We start from the raw sequence: 18,155 nt of genomic DNA, 5'->3' as shown, positions 1-18,155 counted from the left end.
GTTGTTTTTTCATCCACTTTAATTTCCATTAATTTATCATTACTTTATTTCATTTATTAAGCACATGCAATTTCCCCTATGTTGTACTTAGTGTCAGTGTTTGTTGGCTTCTCATCATATGACTAATAAATATCGGGTCCCTCGGTTAACCCCCTTTCTTCTCGTTTATTACATAACGAGGGTCTCGAATCCGGCAACATTGATGCCTTCAGGTAGCATATGCGGGTTTATTGACCAGTTGCCTTCACCCGAAAAGATCACGTTCTCGTGACGCCTGCGGCAAAAAAGACGTTCCACGTCCGCCGCCAAGGTCTGTGAGTGGGGGCGCTGGCTAACACTCCCAGAGTTCTACTAGTACACATAAATACCCAAGAAAGTGGATGGGGAAACGCCGCCGCGGTAGCTCAATTGGTAGAGCATCGCACGCGACATGCGAAGGTTGTGGGTTCGGTTCCCACCTGCGGCAAGTTGTTTTTTCATCCACTTTAATTTCCATTAATTTATCATTACTTTATTTCATTTATTAAGCACATGCAATTTCCCCTATGTTGTACTTAGTGTCAGTGTTTGTTGGCTTCTCATCATATGACTAATAAATATCGGGTCCCTCGGTTAACCCCCTTTCTTCTCGTTTATTACATAACGAGGGTCTCGAATCCGGCAACATTGATGCCTTCAGGTAGCATATGCGGGTTTATTGACCAGTTGCCTTCACCCGAAAAGATCACGTTCTCGTGACGCCTGCGGCAAAAAAGACGTTCCACGTCCGCCGCCAAGGTCTGTGAGTGGGGGCGCTGGCTAACACTCCCAGAGTTCTACTAGTACACATAAATACCCAAGAAAGTGGATGGGGAAACGCCGCCGCGGTAGCTCAATTGGTAGAGCATCGCACGCGACATGCGAAGGTTGTGGGTTCGGTTCCCACCTGCGGCAAGTTGTTTTTTCATCCACTTTAATTTCCATTAATTTATCATTACTTTATTTCATTTATTAAGCACATGCAATTTCCCCTATGTTGTACTTAGTGTCAGTGTTTGTTGGCTTCTCATCATATGACTAATAAATATCGGGTCCCTCGGTTAACCCCCTTTCTTCTCGTTTATTACATAACGAGGGTCTCGAATCCGGCAACATTGATGCCTTCAGGTAGCATATGCGGGTTTATTGACCAGTTGCCTTCACCCGAAAAGATCACGTTCTCGTGACGCCTGCGGCAAAAAAGACGTTCCACGTCCGCCGCCAAGGTCTGTGAGTGGGGGCGCTGGCTAACACTCCCAGAGTTCTACTAGTACACATAAATACCCAAGAAAGTGGATGGGGAAACGCCGCCGCGGTAGCTCAATTGGTAGAGCATCGCACGCGACATGCGAAGGTTGTGGGTTCGGTTCCCACCTGCGGCAAGTTGTTTTTTCATCCACTTTAATTTCCATTAATTTATCATTACTTTATTTCATTTATTAAGCACATGCAATTTCCCCTATGTTGTACTTAGTGTCAGTGTTTGTTGGCTTCTCATCATATGACTAATAAATATCGGGTCCCTCGGTTAACCCCCTTTCTTCTCGTTTATATATATATATATATATGCTGTGGCAGGACACATCTGTATGGCTCAGTTGTGTATGATTGTCTCAGTATGCGCGGATCTTTGAACTTGAGGACTGTCCTTGTAAGCTTCGAGCAAACAGATGCAATATTTATTTTTCACAGGCAGCTCTGAACAATGCATTCAATAGACGGACATTGGCATGCCGCCTGCAAGTAAACGAAACATTAAGATATTACAACTCAATCTCTTATGAATAACTTCGTCTGTCAAAAAACTACAATAAGATTTATTTATTTATTTATTTATTTATTTATTTATTTATTTATTTATTTATTTATTTATTTATTTATTTATTTATTTATTTATAAATTTAACAGATAGGGCGAACCCAACGGTCACCGTGGGCACAAGGGGATTCAAACGCAGTGCATAAATACACAGCGAAAAACGGCATAAACAAATAATGAATCCCTGTTTGCCTCCATGCATTCATAAGCCGAAAACGAAAACTGAAGTAAATCAGACATTAGGTATTTTCGATGAATGAAAAGTTGCAGAACTTCTGCGACCTGGCAAAGTCCCAACCGAACGTCCACACTAGTAAACTGAAGTGCAAAGAAAATACAGGGACGAAATCACGAACATGTTTTTTTGTTCGTCCTTTATTTTGTCCCTCGAGTTAAAATTTGCTAGAGATAGAATATGAACTAGCCCATGCCTTGACTCAATCTAACATTTACTGTAGAGAGAGAGAGATAAAGAGAGAGAGAGAGAGAACATTTATTCAGAGGTAATGTAGGAGGTTGGCTGGAGGAGCACGTTTCTGGCCTGGCTCTCGACACAGATATATGAGGTTTATACACAGTAGCTGATCATGCGACTAATCCCCCCTCACTCCACCTTCTACCCACTTTGTTCCTACTGTTTCTAATGTGTGTTCTCGGGCCACGAGGTCTCACCAGCCTGCGTCGCCCGCTTCGAAAGACCTGCTAGTATTGAATAAATGAAGTCAGCGTCCTTTTCATTTATCTGTCCTTCAACTAGCCTAGGGCTACAGGTCTGTCAAGTGTTTGCAGATATGGTTTTTCCGGTTCAAGGAATGATTATCACATAAAATTTCAGTAGAAATTGAAACGTTTTTTTTCTCCATGAAGCCATTTCTAGGCACTAATATTATTGCTCATCCGCACAACGCTGGCGTTTCTTTGGCAGCGGCGACTATGAAAGCGCTCTCTCTCGCAATAAACGTTCCAAAATTTAAGTTTCCGGCGTAACAAAGATGCATAAGAACAACCTTCAATGCTTGATTCCCAAGGAAGAAATTTCCAACTTTTGTGTGTGTGTAAACGGTCACTCGCGCCGACCAGCGGGTAAACAAAATGAATTACACTGTCGTATCCAAACTGCAACATATGGTATGCTTCGGCATGTTCATAGCAATGAAGCCGAATCCTGTCATCTCGGACTCCGCGAATCTAACAGGAATTTTACATACATTCAAGGAGACCCTTGCAAGAAGAAAAAATTGTGACAGCAGAGCCTAACCATTCACGCTTGCACGGGCGCACAAAAGCCTTATTGCTCCTTTTGAAGAGGAATTGACTGTACGGGTACCTGAGACTGCCGGCGAATATTCATCCTGAAGTGTAATCAGGCTGACTGCCTCTTTGTTACATTGCTGATGTTTTGTTCTGTCTTGTTATTATTCTCGCTTTTCACCTTTCCCAAGTGGTGGGTAGGCAAGTAGACACGGCATTGTTTAGCTTTAATTTAATTCGTATTAATGTGATGCATTCGTCTCTGAATGAAGCCAATTTTTGGCGGGTGAACCTATCTGGCCATTTTCCTGGAGCTATCCCGGTTATAATGTAATTTACAATTACGTGCCACACGGGCGACTGTCTATGTACCCCTGGGTATGTGCACTAGGCTACGTGCTGTGTGGCCACTTGTTATGTGACTTTGGGTATGTGTCAGTAGGTTTTAGTTTGTTTTCAAACTTATATCTTGCCATTACAAACGTTTCGTTTTACTTAAACATATAAGCACTTCAGGCTATAATCTCTTCATAACCCTTGGCTACACAACGCTTGCATTTTCATACAACCATTCTCTACAAATCATGAATGCGTCCCATGGCAGTAAAGGTCAACTACAGTTCAGTCTGCCATTCTTTTAATGTATCACTCGGCACAACTACAACATTCGTTTACACTTTACCTCGTCTTTGGCATTTGCTTGCCTCTTGGTCCACAAGCCATTCCCGGTATCGGCGCTGACGTCGGACAGAGGCAGACTAAGGCAGACTAAGGCGCTGAGCTACCATGAGCAAGCATCGGATTTATTTTTGACTACGTTGCAAGGACAACGCAGTCATGTCCCAATGAATGCGGCACCTGTCTCGGCTGCGTCATGTGCGTGCTTCCATTTGTCACCGCTGTAACCCCACTTGTTTATGAGACTGGTACAAGCAACTGCCCATCAGGCTTCGGGTTCTTTGAGAAAGCCTTGCTTATCGGACATTTCGCACAGACGACAAAAACAAAAGCACTGCAAAGACTCCTGGTGCCCTAGGCCAGTGTGGCCTTCACCGGAAATGCGGCGGATGTTTGTTCCTAGTGGCTCGAGCTTAAAATTTTTATTGCCTTTTATTACCACTTCTTCTTGAGACTCTATGCAGACTGCTACGGGTCTCCACTCTGCTAAACTGATTTAGTATGACATTTCAAACGGCCTTTACAGTTTGAATATCAAGAGATCCTGGAAGTAGTGGGCAGGATTGAAACTAAGATAGGGTGCTTTTGTGTTGCTGTGGAATGATCGGGTGCCATCACGCGCACATTGAGGTACAGCATTAATGCTGAAGCGGTCGCATGATGCCTGCGCGAAGAGTAAGGCTTTCAATGGCAGCCGTCGCAGTCTGACAGTTTCGCATTGGAGGCCCTCCGCCTAAGGAAGAGCCCAATTACAGTATTTGTAGAGAAGCTGTTTTCTCAGACTATGGAGTTCCCGAGTGTGGGCCAGGCATCTCTGCGAGAGACACCGTCACACCGCCTACGCAGCAAACTTTGGTGGCAGTAAAGCGACTCGGCATTCGAGCACAGTGGTAAGGTAACAGTGCAGTCGGTGTAGCATTATGGTGACAAAGCGTCGGGTGAGCACATTTCTTCGCTTATCTGCTCACTTGCGCGTATTCGCAAGAATTTGCGGGCAGGCTTCTTAACAGCTACTTCACGGCCTTTTCTTGCTTGCGTTTTTAAGCAGCAGTGTCAAAAATAAGCAAATATATACCGGGTCGGCGTAACATTGCCCAATGCCTGCATGATGATTGTCATCAAAGCCCGGCATTAATGACTGCAAAGATCTATCTTATTATTTTGTTTAGTACTTATTTTTACCCATGCGTATGTTAAAATGGTATGTGACTGTATCCGTTGACACCAAGGTTCCAAGTGACAAAGATGTATTCATTATGTCTAATTGAGAATGCTGTTTAATTGAATGACTGCGTCTTAAACAAGATGTCCCGGCATTTATTTCCTTAGTAATGCCCAACCACTGCTCAAAAGTTGCAGCGGAATGAGCAATAGGAGGCGGGCGGTGGAGTACAGATATTTTTCGAAGAACTATAAGACGAAACACTACCAAGCGTACAGCACGGGAAGTGTATCCACTCAAAAACACAATGCATTTTAATATCGAAGCCGAGGTTAAATATATAGCAACCAGAAACAAAACAACAAACAGTCCCTTCCAGACATGACACTGTGTAGGCACGAAGTATATAAGAAAGTCATGAGGAGATCCTACTTGACTTTTTTAACAAACTGTAAATACCTGAAAAAGACATTGCCCCAGACATCTGGTATATTCACGAAATTGCGCTGCTTAACGAATATAGGTGTATATCTAGAGAGGTTACGGCAGAATTTGCAAAAAGTTTCATTTCTACCCTAAGTTATAAAACATTTCCATGGACGCGTTATCGCGGTATCAAGGCAAACACCTCCTCAGATGAGCCAAGCATTGACCGTCAAGGAGCTAAAATCTATTATAGAAATTAAGTGTTCATAAAATGCCATATATTATACAGGAGTCAGGATGAAAGTAGCACAATGAAACGACGGCACGTAGACTTGCTCAAATAGTAAGCATCGCTTATTTTTTTTTTTTTTTGCCCAGCAGGCAGTAACGTCGGATTCGCGCAATAAATACTGAATAATAGGCGTCAAAGAAATATTTGTAGAAACACAGGACACATCCGACGAAGTGCAGCTAGGATGCGAGCTGTAAAGATCCGAAGCACTGCGCAGCACTATCCTAATTTACCATGATGCACAATCAGACAGCACCCACCAAACAGGAAAAGGATAAATAACTTTCCATGTGAAAATGCACACCACCGCCAATAGCAGTGTCCAGGATTGACAACCTCAGCCGCCGTATAAAAGTAGCAGCCACGCAGAGAAACAAAATTACAGAACAGCTGCACCAACAACAGAATGTTGTGTTAAAGCACATTCTCTTGGACCAAATCAGCCATTTTCTTGCACCAAGTTAGGCATTGCTAGGCCGTTGTTTCACCTGTTGCTAGAGAAATCCTTTACAGTCGCAATGTCGTTGTTAAACAGTTGTTTGATTGCACACATGAAACGCATCATCATGCGTGCACACTGGCTTGCATAATGCACAAGGGTTACACGGTGGACACAGCAGGAGGATTGCAGACTTGCGCAAAGACCGCTTTGTCGAACCGTCTACTGACCCTACTGTCCAGTGTTCTAGAGCAGCCTTCGGACTTGTATAACGGGTATGTTAGGGGAAATCCTGCGCTCCGCTATACAGTTGAACAGAAGAAGGTGGCCAGGCTTGTGCGGATATTTCTAAACATTGCTTACAGAGTACAAAGGCACTTTAGTTTGGGCGAGCGAAGACTTACACGTTCCACACACGTTAAACGAAAATAATTGTTTGAAGGCAGGAGAGGCCGAAGCCCCGGTCGCGTACATGGGGACGCAGTCCAAGTGCTTCTTGTGCCACAGTCTCACACACAGATGATGCAAACCCAATAGGGTTGTCGATGAAGTTCCGCTTGAAGATGGTCGTCGCAGCCATTGCCAAAGAAAGACGTTCCTGGGCCTTGTGATGCTTGTATGCAACGTCCGCGGCTAGCCGGGCTTGTCACTGTTCATCCGTTTTGGCATCGCGCTTGACACGCTTGTGCACTCTGTCAATCTCCAATTGTTTCTGTCGTTCTTCGGCAGTTTGGTAGGTTAGTAGGTTGGCAGGCTAGTAGTGCTTTCCTACTAAAAAGCAATCACAAAATTGAACCATTAGGGTTTGAGGCTGTAGAGCTCACCGAGCGGAACAATGTTAATAAACGTTATGGATAGCGGCTGGCGGTGGCATTGACGATGCACCTTTTGTACCTACGCGCGCTTTATCGATCGTACTTTTTCTTTCTAGTTTATCGTATTTTCTCTGCTGACAGACGTTCTAGGATTCAGGAGACCTGATGCGAGAAGTTTGTTTGCGATTCGCAGTGTTTGCCACCCACGACCTTGGCAGGTGCAGTCATTCCTTAATGCAGCGTATATGGGGACCGAAGCTGGGACCAGAGGTCTTGGCGTTATATCGCTGACATTTTAGCATTAACGTTAATTTTATATCGTTTGTCACTTTTGTACGAAAGGCGCGGTTTGCAGTCCGCCATTGCCTACACAACCAGATACTCTGGCAGTGTACAGTTAGCCCCTCTACCGGCCTCAAGCTGAAAATAGGCACCAACAAGCTTCATGTGTGTAAACGAAAACTTATGAAATCGTTAGCACACAAGAGCATGGCCGGCATAAAAAAAATATAAACAACTCGCGACTATCAAGCCACAATAATATGCGGCTTAGCTTGATTTTCTCCTGTGTGTCGATAAAACACTGAGGGGCAATAGCACCATGCTGCTGCCAGAACCAGCATGCTCGCGGTAGGCTATGGTAGGCAGCTATTTTTATGATGTCATGGCCTGGATGAGGTTTCTGGGCGTGCTGCATTCACCCACTATACAAGGTGTTTCCTGCGCTAGAGTTAACAGAATGCTGAAAAATCACCATTGGCATATATAGCAGAAATTGACTGCCTGAGTTTGATTACCCACAGAGACGCAGATTACTCGCCGAAGAAATTGCAATGCGTATTTGACTAATGAACAGGATATTAGTAAATACCATTTTCAGCTAATTAGTTTAGTGCATGCCCTGCAACTTGTGCATTGAAAACAATTAGTTTTCAAGGTAAAACCATTTGAAACGAACTCCAAAAGTGGCATAAGTAATTGAGCAAAGCGCCGTCAAACTTTCGTGAAAAACATGTAGTTTCATTTACTTGTTTGTTATCCAAACGCTTCTATAATGCGTTTAAGCAAGAACATAACAGCAAGCCGGTGTACTTATTTGAGCATTTATGCGACGAGTATGTCAAAACTCGTACCGTTACCAGAATTAATTGCAAGTAGATATGTCTTTATCCACTCGCCGACATTTGATAAATTACAACATGTGCCATAAACAAGTCACTTTAAAAGCTAATGAGCAAACATTTGGAAATTCATAATTTTATTGATTTTTCTATCTGAGATTTTGGTGTCTTATACCCCGCAATAATTTGCAAAGTACATAGCGTTCAGCTATTATTAACAAAATGCAACCCCGCTTTCCGCGTTTCCATGCTTCATTCTGATAAACAAGCTAGCTGCCTCCACGAAAAAAAAAAACAAGAACCAATTTTTTTCTCGTAGACAAGTAAGAGCAACAAGCAAAAAAAACACGTAATACCTGAGCAGGAACAAACAAGTAACACACAGTGCTACATTAGCGTTCATTCGCGGTGTTATGGCTTCACGTAGTCGGAACAACCACCCTCTGAATTGATGTTGTAGCTTTGTAGCAAGCACAATGTCTGATTTCTGCTGAAGAAAGTGTTTATACAGAAGCCACTGTGCTGACCAAAAAGAAAAAAAAAACAACAGTTTTCAACAAGTTAGATGGGAGGTCGTTCTGCTAATGTATTTGCTTTTTTTGGCAATCAGTCGGCAAGTAAAGTTTTCCTCTTCACAGCTCAGCTGTAGAGCTCATTACGAAAGAAGCACACGTCCAGCGAGCGTGAAGCCCAGAATTTCGAATGGATTGCTTTCGCCTAAGTGCACCGACGAGCGAAGTAAAGCAGAACGTTCCTCCGCCACGGACGGATGCCTCTGTTAGCATATCGGGACCCCAACGAAATTCACGCACGCTATCACGGCAGGAAAAGAATGCGCGCAGGGCACGCAAAACCGACATAGGGCGACCAGCAGCAAAGCGGTCGACAGCACGGGTTCTCACGATGGGCCGAAGCTGCGAATTCGGCAACACGCATCGCGAGTTAAATGTCAGGCACTAAAGCAATCCACTTCGTATTGACATCTGAACTTGGGAAGGGCTGAGCAATACTGGGGCAATACGATATGTACGTGACCTAATCAAATCCGTATAATAAAAAAAAACGTTGACACGTTATATCTACACTCGAGCACAATTGACGTACAGTTCACATCAGCATTCGCAAGCGCGTTCGTATCCATATTATGCTGAGGTTTTAGACGGTGAAATTCAGCACATGTGAGCTTGGCATCCGTGTTCGGAAATTAGGCAAAAAGTAGCTAAATTTTGTCAGTTTTAGATTCCTTAACAATAACGTTCCGTTCTTGGCGTCTCCGTGAGGCTTTAGCGGCACAAATATGCAGTAAATTACAATACACAATTTCTCAAATAAATTTGATTTCATTGAATGCACGCACCCCCATGTTACCGATGAGGGACTTAAGTGCTTCCATTTATTTGCAACTTCTCAAGGCATACTAAAGAGCTTGTGCGGTATGAACCTGAGAACAAGAAAAAAAGATTTTACTGTCAAAGCACAATTTGAAGATGTGCTAATGGTCTAGAAAATTGTTTATCTTTCTTTTTTTTACATTGCGACGGTTGACTCACCACCGCGAGTTTTAATTTAAGGTTGTCAAGTAAAAAAAATAATCAAGAAGAGGTCTCGGTACAGCTAGAACATCATGGAGACTTCGAAAGAAGTTATCATCATCAGCAGTTGGCGATTCCTCCCTAAAAATGGATAGCTGTGGGCTGCAACCTTGCGAATCATTATTTGCTCAATTTTCATGTTCCCTGCAGGACGGAGACCTCTCGTTGCGATGTCCACTTACCTCAGTATTAAGCTAGCTCATTCGAACTTGCGCCTGCAAATTTCCTAATTTCATCCTCGCACCTGATTTTCTGCCGTACTCGACTATGCTTCGCTTCCCTTAGCACCCTTTCTATAACTCTAATGGTCCGCCGGTTATCTGCCCTAAGTATTACATGGCCTGCCCAGCTCTATTTTTTGCTCTTAACAAAACTAGAATATCGGCTATCCCCGTTTGCTCTCTGATCCACACCGCTCTCTTCCTGTTTCTTGACGTTGTGACTAAATTTTTTTGTTCCAACGCTCTTTGCCTGATCCTCAAGATGTTTTCGAGCTTCCTAGTTAACCTGCAAGTTTCTGCCCAATATGTTAATATCGGTAGAATGCAATTATTATTTACTTTTCTTTTCAACGATAGCGGCAAGCTCCAGGGGCGCTATGCAGGATGCGCCGAGTTTGGCGAAACTCGGGATCTTCACGAGCTCTGGCGACACCCCAAAATGAAAGCACGAATGGTACCGAGACACAGTTTATCTTTCGACAAGCCTCCAGTTTCATTGGTTTATCTAGATTCACTCTGGCTGGCTATCATTTCTTGGGCGTTGCCTTCTGGGCGGTCGACAAACTGGGGCTCACGTGATCATACCGTCGGTGCATGGTCGTGCCTTCTTTCACTTGTTTGTCGTTCCACCGAGTGCATTACATGCAGAAGCAAGTTGTAAAACAAATGCATTTAGTACAATATTATTAGTTACTTTAACGTGGTTTAGAAGCATTTTGAAGCTTACGAGATGTGCACTGAATGCGTCTTAGACTAATTTGTAATTTAGTACGCTTCGCATTATACCACGAGGGAGCGCTGTAGTGGCGTCATCACATCCATTCACCGGGCAAGCATGGCGGCTAAGCATCAGGGAGGCCCAGTGTAAACAAACCCGTACAACGAGCTTGCAGTGCGCGACGTAGTGATCAGGCTCGACGAAGGCCACTATTTCTTGGATAGTTCTGTTCCTCCGTGGGCAATCTTCCCGTGCACCCGGTAAGACTGCCAATAGCTTCGGCGATTTTACAGATCGCAACGCGCACCTACTGTTCACGGCGAAGTGCTGAAGAAACAACTTGTCCGGTGCTGCTTCTGCGAGTGCGCCGAGTTCCTCCACTCTGCGTGACTGCGAGCGTCACGAACATTACATTGTGTGGGCAAAAGGTAGACATCCTATGTAGCTACGAAGCGACGAGGTGGTACCGACGATGGATCTCGCTACCAACACAGTGAAGGAGACTTCGACAAACTGCAGATAAGTATATTTCTACTGTTTCATATTTAGCATAATAAGAGTGCACGGATTAAGTCACTTTCGTAGTAACGAACTGAATGTCCAGCAGTTTAAAGAAGGCAGTGAGAACCAATGAGTTCTGAAGTGAAGGCGCTAAAATGACGGTGGACAAAGAAGAAACACACACACACACAGGGCGCCACTTCCAACAATGTTTAATCAGGAAAAAACGCCACCGATTTATACTACGAGCGCAATCACAGTTTCTCAGGGCGCATTCGCGTTCAAGTAAAGCAGTTCTTTGCGTGACAGTGATATGGATGCAACACTTACGCAGTTATCAGCTGCTTCAATGATTCTTTTGGCCTCAATTATTAATCTAACCCATTTGTCACGGCTTCTGGCAACCACAGCGCAGGCGTGGAAGTCTGGCTTACATCTGCAATTTCTACAATGAATTGCCAGGTGGCCCTCCCTTCCATTGTTCACTTTGTTATTGTGTTGCCTCAGCCTGTCATTCAGGCACTGCTCTGTTTGGCCCACGTACTTTTTTCCACTTTTACTTTTTGTGTGTGTGTGTGTGTTTCTTCTTTGTCCACCGTCATTTTAGCGCCTTCACTTCAGAAATCATGCTTAACCAACACGCCCAACTATCCATCCTAACCAATGAGTGTTCGTGCTTTTACGTGCAAGTGGGCCCGCGAAAATATGGAATAGATGAAGGTAACCTCCACTAACTTGGTAAGGCAACAGAAATTCATGAGTGACATTAAGCTAGAAAATTTATGGAAGAGTATCTTTATCCAAGTGAAATATCAATAGCAAGTACTGATATAAAGCAGGAAACTTATACAAAAATTTCATGGGTTGAACAGCACATGGAAGGCATTACCGAGTCGTGATCGCCACGTTACCGATATCCTTGAAAAAAGTCTAGAATCATTGCATTCCACCGGTTATGCAATATGGGACATAAACCTGGAGGTTAACAAAGAAACTTGAGATGTCAAGGACTGTGTAGAAAGCGAAGTAACAAAAATTGTTGCAGATAGCATTAAGGCAGGAAGACAGTGGCGTAGTAAACCGTGGCAACTGATATGCTAGTTGAGATTAAAAAAGAAAGGAATCGGCAGGCAGGCCATGCACGTATCCGATCACTTGTTGCCAATTCATATCAGGTGATTACATAAGCATTACAGAATGAATGTCAAGGAGAGAGAACTACAGCCAAGGATGGTAGAAAATTGCGTAATGGGACAAGAATATGATGTTTGTAGGCATAGGATGCAATCAGCTCGTATAAGACGGGATTGTAGGGTGAGGCATTTGTTTTGCAGCGAACAAAAATAGGTTTGTGGTGCTGACAGTAGAGACTCGTGAAGGTGCAGGGCCACCTCAGCTGCTGGCACACTAATCAACATGACAATTGGCTCTGAAAAAGAAAACCCCAGTTTTGAAAAATAAAGCAATGTTGTCCCAACGCATTGTTTTACTATGCATACTACACTAGAGGCTTCCACATTTAAGGGCACTTGGTACTAATAGTGCAACGAGCATTTTTCTTTGTAAATAATGGTTTGTACGTGGCTGATTCATTCCAATACACTTTTTTGCAGCAGAACATTCTGCTGCTGGAGCCACTCAACCGCCTGGTGGCAGTAGGCGAGCGCCAGGCACGTGCTCTTGAGAGTGTGGCAAAGGTCCAGAGGGCTGCTCCGCAACAGTAGTATCGGTGCCCTCACTGCTTGCTCTCCTGTCGAGCCCACAGAAGGCACCTTATAAAGGAGCTTTCAGTTTAATATTTTGTTTATTATTCAGGAACATGAATAAAATTATTGCAGTAAACATTGTGCTGTGCATATTAGGAGACTTATAACATGCACTTTGTGTCCCTTCAAAATAGGCAAAAACGTAAGACAACCTGTGCCACTCTTGGACCATGTAAATAAAAAATACACTAATGCAGCATACACGTCATCATGCTGTTTGTTCTTTCTATGTGCAAGAATACAGTGCGTGTTCATTAGCCACAAGATGAACGGTGTGTGTAATTCACAATGAAGAAAGGAAACAGCAGGAGCTTAATAATGCTATCACCTATAGACTGTGCATATGACTGCAACACTCCCCAATTCAAATGTGCCATGCATTTACAAATTACATGCATGTTCGATACCACATATTCTTTAACATTGTCTTATAATTGCATGTACCATATTTCACACATCTTAAGCCCTTGCATAGCACACTTCTGATGTATCCATTTCATAGGCCAAATAATTGTACACTTTGTCCTTTTGTGTTGTATGAAAAGCAGCATCCTTTACAGTCGGATAAAACTTCAGAAGACAGGAGAGGCCCCACCCAGATGACCAAAGCGCAGCAGCCGATTGCCTACACGTCTAAAGAAATAGTCCCTCTCCAACGAGCAATATTAGTCTGTCTGGCGGCACGATATCAGTCTCGAGTGCGTGCCCATTGGTGCAGGCTTGTGTTCACCTGCCTTAAAGTGCAGATTCCGCAGCCTCCTAAAGTTGTATCCGACTATAGAAACACGTAATGCCTTGCACCAGTTGCATAGGCTTCTGCAATTTGATAGCACACAATGATCAGGAGCAGAAATCTATAAAGGCATCCAAGCAAAGCTGGCTGGCCACACTTCCATTATGAGGGGCTGAAAAAGGTCTCGCCAAATATTCCCATGACGTCCTTGAAAAAGAGGTGGTGTTTGGCACTTCTTTAGAATCAAAAACAGATTACACTGAATGTTGTGTAGCACGTCAAAACAAACTGAGCTTGGTTATTTGCACAGCATGTAATGGGAGGTCGAGCTTCACATAGGAAACAAACTGCTCTGTCCAGTACAATTTTGAGGCCGGTATGGCACCTATTATGGCACCGGTATGGCACCTATTATGTCAACAGTATCTATATACAAATTACACTTTTCACAGGCCATTGATGTCACCATTATTTTTGTGTGATGGTTCTTTCAATCAGCGCTTGTATTACATGAGCAGGTGGATTTGAAAGCAAAGCTTTGTTTGCAAACCTTCCGACTTCCATAAGTGTGTGGCAAGGCACTGGCATGTTGTCGAATAGCTCACACTTCCTCGGTCCTGCACCAAAGAAGCCCAATGCTCTATTTTAAGTTGGATCGCACAACAATTCAACGGCACACAAAGGAGTGTAACACACACAGCAAAGCATTCTGCTGTGTGTATTTCTCTTTGTGCCCCGTCGAATTGTTGTGCAATTAAACTTCAAGCTTCTATACCAATACACCGTCTTCAACCTCACCAATGCTCTAGTTATTAGGCCACAATGGTGCACATCTTTGAAATTTCCCAACACAAATTAGTTCTCCAAAAAATCACAAATGTTAAATTTTGCAGCACAGCTGTATGTATGAACGTGCCATATTCTTTACCACTAAACTCACAGGAATCAAAGAGGCAAGCATTAACGAGCCTTGCTGCCGCCGTTACCATTATCATCATGACACCAATGGAAAGACAGTGCCACGTTTCAGTAAAGGGAGTGCTGGAGGGAAAGGTGTGACAGCGAGGGCTTACAATAAAAATAACAGTTACGAGACATATTCAATGCCAACATATGCTGCATGTCGCTCAGCCTACTTTGGCAATGCGGCAAGTGTTTACTCGTTTGGGCATATCACGTTTTGTGTAGTTATTGCTCTAAAGCTGTACAAATGGTCTATTTGCTCTGCAAGTTTTATTTTTATCATGGTAGGTTAAAGACCCACTTTTCATTGGCATCTGCACCACATTTCTCCCGATATGTAATAATGCCTTGGTGGTTCATGACATCTTCACGTACAGAGAGTTCTGCAGAGTATCGGATGTGCATTGTTCTAATGCTTAAGAATTAGAGCCCCATTATGAGACGAAAATATACAATTTATCCATCCAAAATAACGCCGCCCCCCCCCCCCAAAAAAAAAAAGAAGATGCACTGAACCTCTGGCACATGCATCGACAGTGAACAGAGCAAACAATCTGAAGTATTTTCTTCATGCAAGCCAACACACTAAGATTCTCAATGCATTTTCATTTCGCCACAAATGCATAGGCACAACCGGCTTGGCGCAACATCCACATCTCGCGCTGCAACAAATTGTGCAATGCCTCGCTGTTTCATAGTGCGGCCGATAGATTACGCATGACCAAAATTCAGCATTGTGCATACTTAGTAACTTCACCAATGAAGAACCCCAAGTTCTTTATGAGATTAGGATTCATAGGTTACTTCACACAATTAGTGATATCCATTTATCTATTTATACTTAACCCCTTTCCCAAGAAAGTGAGCCATTTGGAAGGCACCCTGACAGATAAATAGAACAATCGACAAAAAGTGATCAACCAGCGAAAAAGTCTGTTAATCACAGTAACGCTGACATTGAAGGCGCCTTAATTCCTACGTACGTTCCTTCGACACACCCGACTACGTTCGTAATGTTCCCACGAAGTGGGAAGCATTCTTTTATATATGCCCGCTCCGCCACAGTATTCTGGAAAGCTAGCCACCGCTTACGCACTGCCGCATCGATAAGCGCGTCAGACACATCTCTGACACAGTGGCTAACAGTAGTTTGATGGCGTCCGATGTAACGCTCGGCGCCGACGCTTCCCTGAAAACTCCCAGTCCCGTAGAAACGGAGGGCACAGATGACTTGCTCTAAGACGGTGAGCGAATGAAGCCCGCCACGCTGTCACCGCAGACGAGAGTCTTCGCCTCGCTCGTCACACAGCCAGCACACTGATGTCTTCGACAGGCGAAAATGACGCTGAAACTCCCCGCCGGTCATGCAGGTGAACGGGTCCGGACGGTCATACTGACGCTTGCTGCCGCTGGATGCAATGCCGCTGCCGCTGCTGCTGCCGCCGCCATGTTCCCGAGTTGAACTCGGAGGGGGTTTCGCGATGTACGAGTTTAGCACGAGTTCGCCTGTCAATCAAAACCAGAGGTCACGCCCCGCGCGAGGCATGTAACTATTGCGCGCGCACCCACTACAGTTGGGCCACGCCCAACTTATCTGCCGGCAACAGCGACGCGGTGTCGAGCTGAGAGGCATCAACAATCTTGACCGCCGACATAAAACACGCACAACGCACTGTCATCGGTGATGTACTGAGCACCACTATCGAAAACAAAGCGTTGACTGTCGCTGGCACACATCTTCTCGGGCTGAGATGGCCGCACAACACGGTTTCATTGCCTGCATTGCGGCGCGTAGCGCACAGTAAATAATTATCGGCACGTCACTGTAGGTGCTTGCAAGGCGTCGAGGGGGACGACGATGCTGAGGAGGGCTTATTGCAGCAGTCGTTTCAGATAGCTGCTCTGTCATCGGTGATGAAACGGAGCCACAACGTCGTAAACACGATCAGCGTCCGAGAATCGCTCGCTCTTCTAGGCCCAGTGCAATGACATTTCTTCATCACCAGCACTGCGCACTCAACAGTTCCAACACATCTCTCCGTTCGAAATCTGATTTCATAACTGCACACAAGAGTCCTCACCTGCCAAAATGCGAGTGCTGCGGTGTCGTTACGATATCCATCTGCGATCGCTGCTGGCTCCAGCAGAGGTAATCCGCAAGCACCTTCGACTGCACAACACACTCATATACTGCGTACGTGCGCTCAGAGGCGCCTTCACTGGGCAAGCGATGACAAGCGATGAATTCTGTCGCTGGGGAAGCACGCACGTTTCGCAATGTATCGCAAAGGCTTCGCGCACAAAGATAAACTGGTACATTTTCACTGAACTGCGACACTACGCACTCTAAAATAACATACCGCCATTTTACAGCGACAGCTGTTGTGTCGTTTTTAGTTGGTAAAGCGGGGGCCTTAATAGCCTAGTGAAGCGCCTGCGATGAACAGCCGTACCGCGGCGCTGCGTTTCTATTCCCCTAATAGAGAAAGAGTGGCCATGACCCTCCATGGATCATGACCGACTTTATTGAGAATAGCACTGCAGCGCCCCTAGGCGACTTATCACCGTATGAACGCCCTCGTGCGTGCGACCCGTTTCAATGTACCGCTTCTAAGCTTTCGCCTCCCTGTCGCCACTCACGGCAAGATGTGCAAAATTTAATAATTTGCTCGATCTCCGTTTATCATCACAAATTTCTAGCATTGAAAACGAAAAACAGATACCTAAAGAAATAAAAATGTGCGTTATTTTATTTGTCGCATTTTAACGTATTCGTTTGAGTGAAAGTGTAGGTGCAAGAATGCGCCGCATGTACCCCGTTCGCATTCGATGGAGGATAGATAGATAGCGCCCGAAAGATGAGGCACGCCCTTGACGAGCCCGGGAAAGGCGTGGCAAACGGCTCACGGCAAGTGTGCTGACAGACAGCGGGGCAGTCACGGTATCGCTAAGTTGCGATAATCCGTTGATAACAATACGCGGCGCTGGCGCGTTTCGTTGTGCAGCCTTCTGCGCTTGAAACGTGGAAGCAGCGTGCCGCGCAGGGTGCGCTCATGTTGTCATACGCGACTTTCTGTCTACATATTTTTTGCCTGCACCTTCGGCCCGTTGCGCGCTATCTCCGTTCACTGACTGCCGTCGAGCAAACTCGGGCAAAACTCGGGTGAACGAGAAACTCGGGGCATCCTGCATAGCACCCCAGGTCATGATTTGAAAATACCAGCAGCATGCGCTCGTACCCATTTTTATTTCTTAAATTTTATTTTCGGGACCCGAATCCACTGTGATTGACCTAGATAAACGTACTTGTTCACATATTCTAGAGGCTGACTAAAGATAACAACTTCTTGGTTTCTTTCCTAGCTTTCGAACATTGCCCTTTGTCGTCTGCCTATTCATCTTCAACCTAACTTTTACGCTTTCCCAATTAATGTCCGCAATCATTTGTTACAATTCTTCCCCAGTGTTGCTTAACAGGACAATGTCATCGGTGAACCGAAGCTTGTTCAAATATTCGTGACTGATGCTCACTTCTAGGTACTGCAAGTCTAAATGCATGAATACTTTTTCTACGCATGCAGTAAATAGCATTGGAGAGATTGTGCCTCCATTCCTCACCCATTTTTTGATAGACATTTTTC

At 44.6% G+C, this 18,155-nt stretch overlaps 1 protein-coding gene across 3 annotated transcripts in view; it reads right to left on the bottom strand.

The window, feature by feature from the left end:
• The window catches only part of LOC139057872 (uncharacterized), a 328,200-nt gene that overhangs the window by 72,590 nt on the left and 237,455 nt on the right, over positions 1-18,155 (bottom strand). Inside the window, exon 3 of one of the 3 annotated variants that reach the window (XR_011513059.1) lies at positions 5,651-6,855. The exons of the other annotated variants lie outside the window; for them this stretch is intronic. The gene's annotated coding sequence lies outside the window, so the exon portion shown is untranslated. Of the gene's footprint in view, positions 1-5,650; positions 6,856-18,155 lie in introns of those variants that run through there. 3 annotated transcript variants of the gene reach the window in all.

Source organism: Dermacentor albipictus, chromosome 3, assembly GCF_038994185.2.
Source record: "Dermacentor albipictus isolate Rhodes 1998 colony chromosome 3, USDA_Dalb.pri_finalv2, whole genome shotgun sequence".
NCBI classification, from domain to species: Eukaryota; Metazoa; Arthropoda; class Arachnida; order Ixodida; family Ixodidae; genus Dermacentor; species Dermacentor albipictus.
This window is presented reverse-complemented; position numbering and strand designations above follow the sequence as displayed.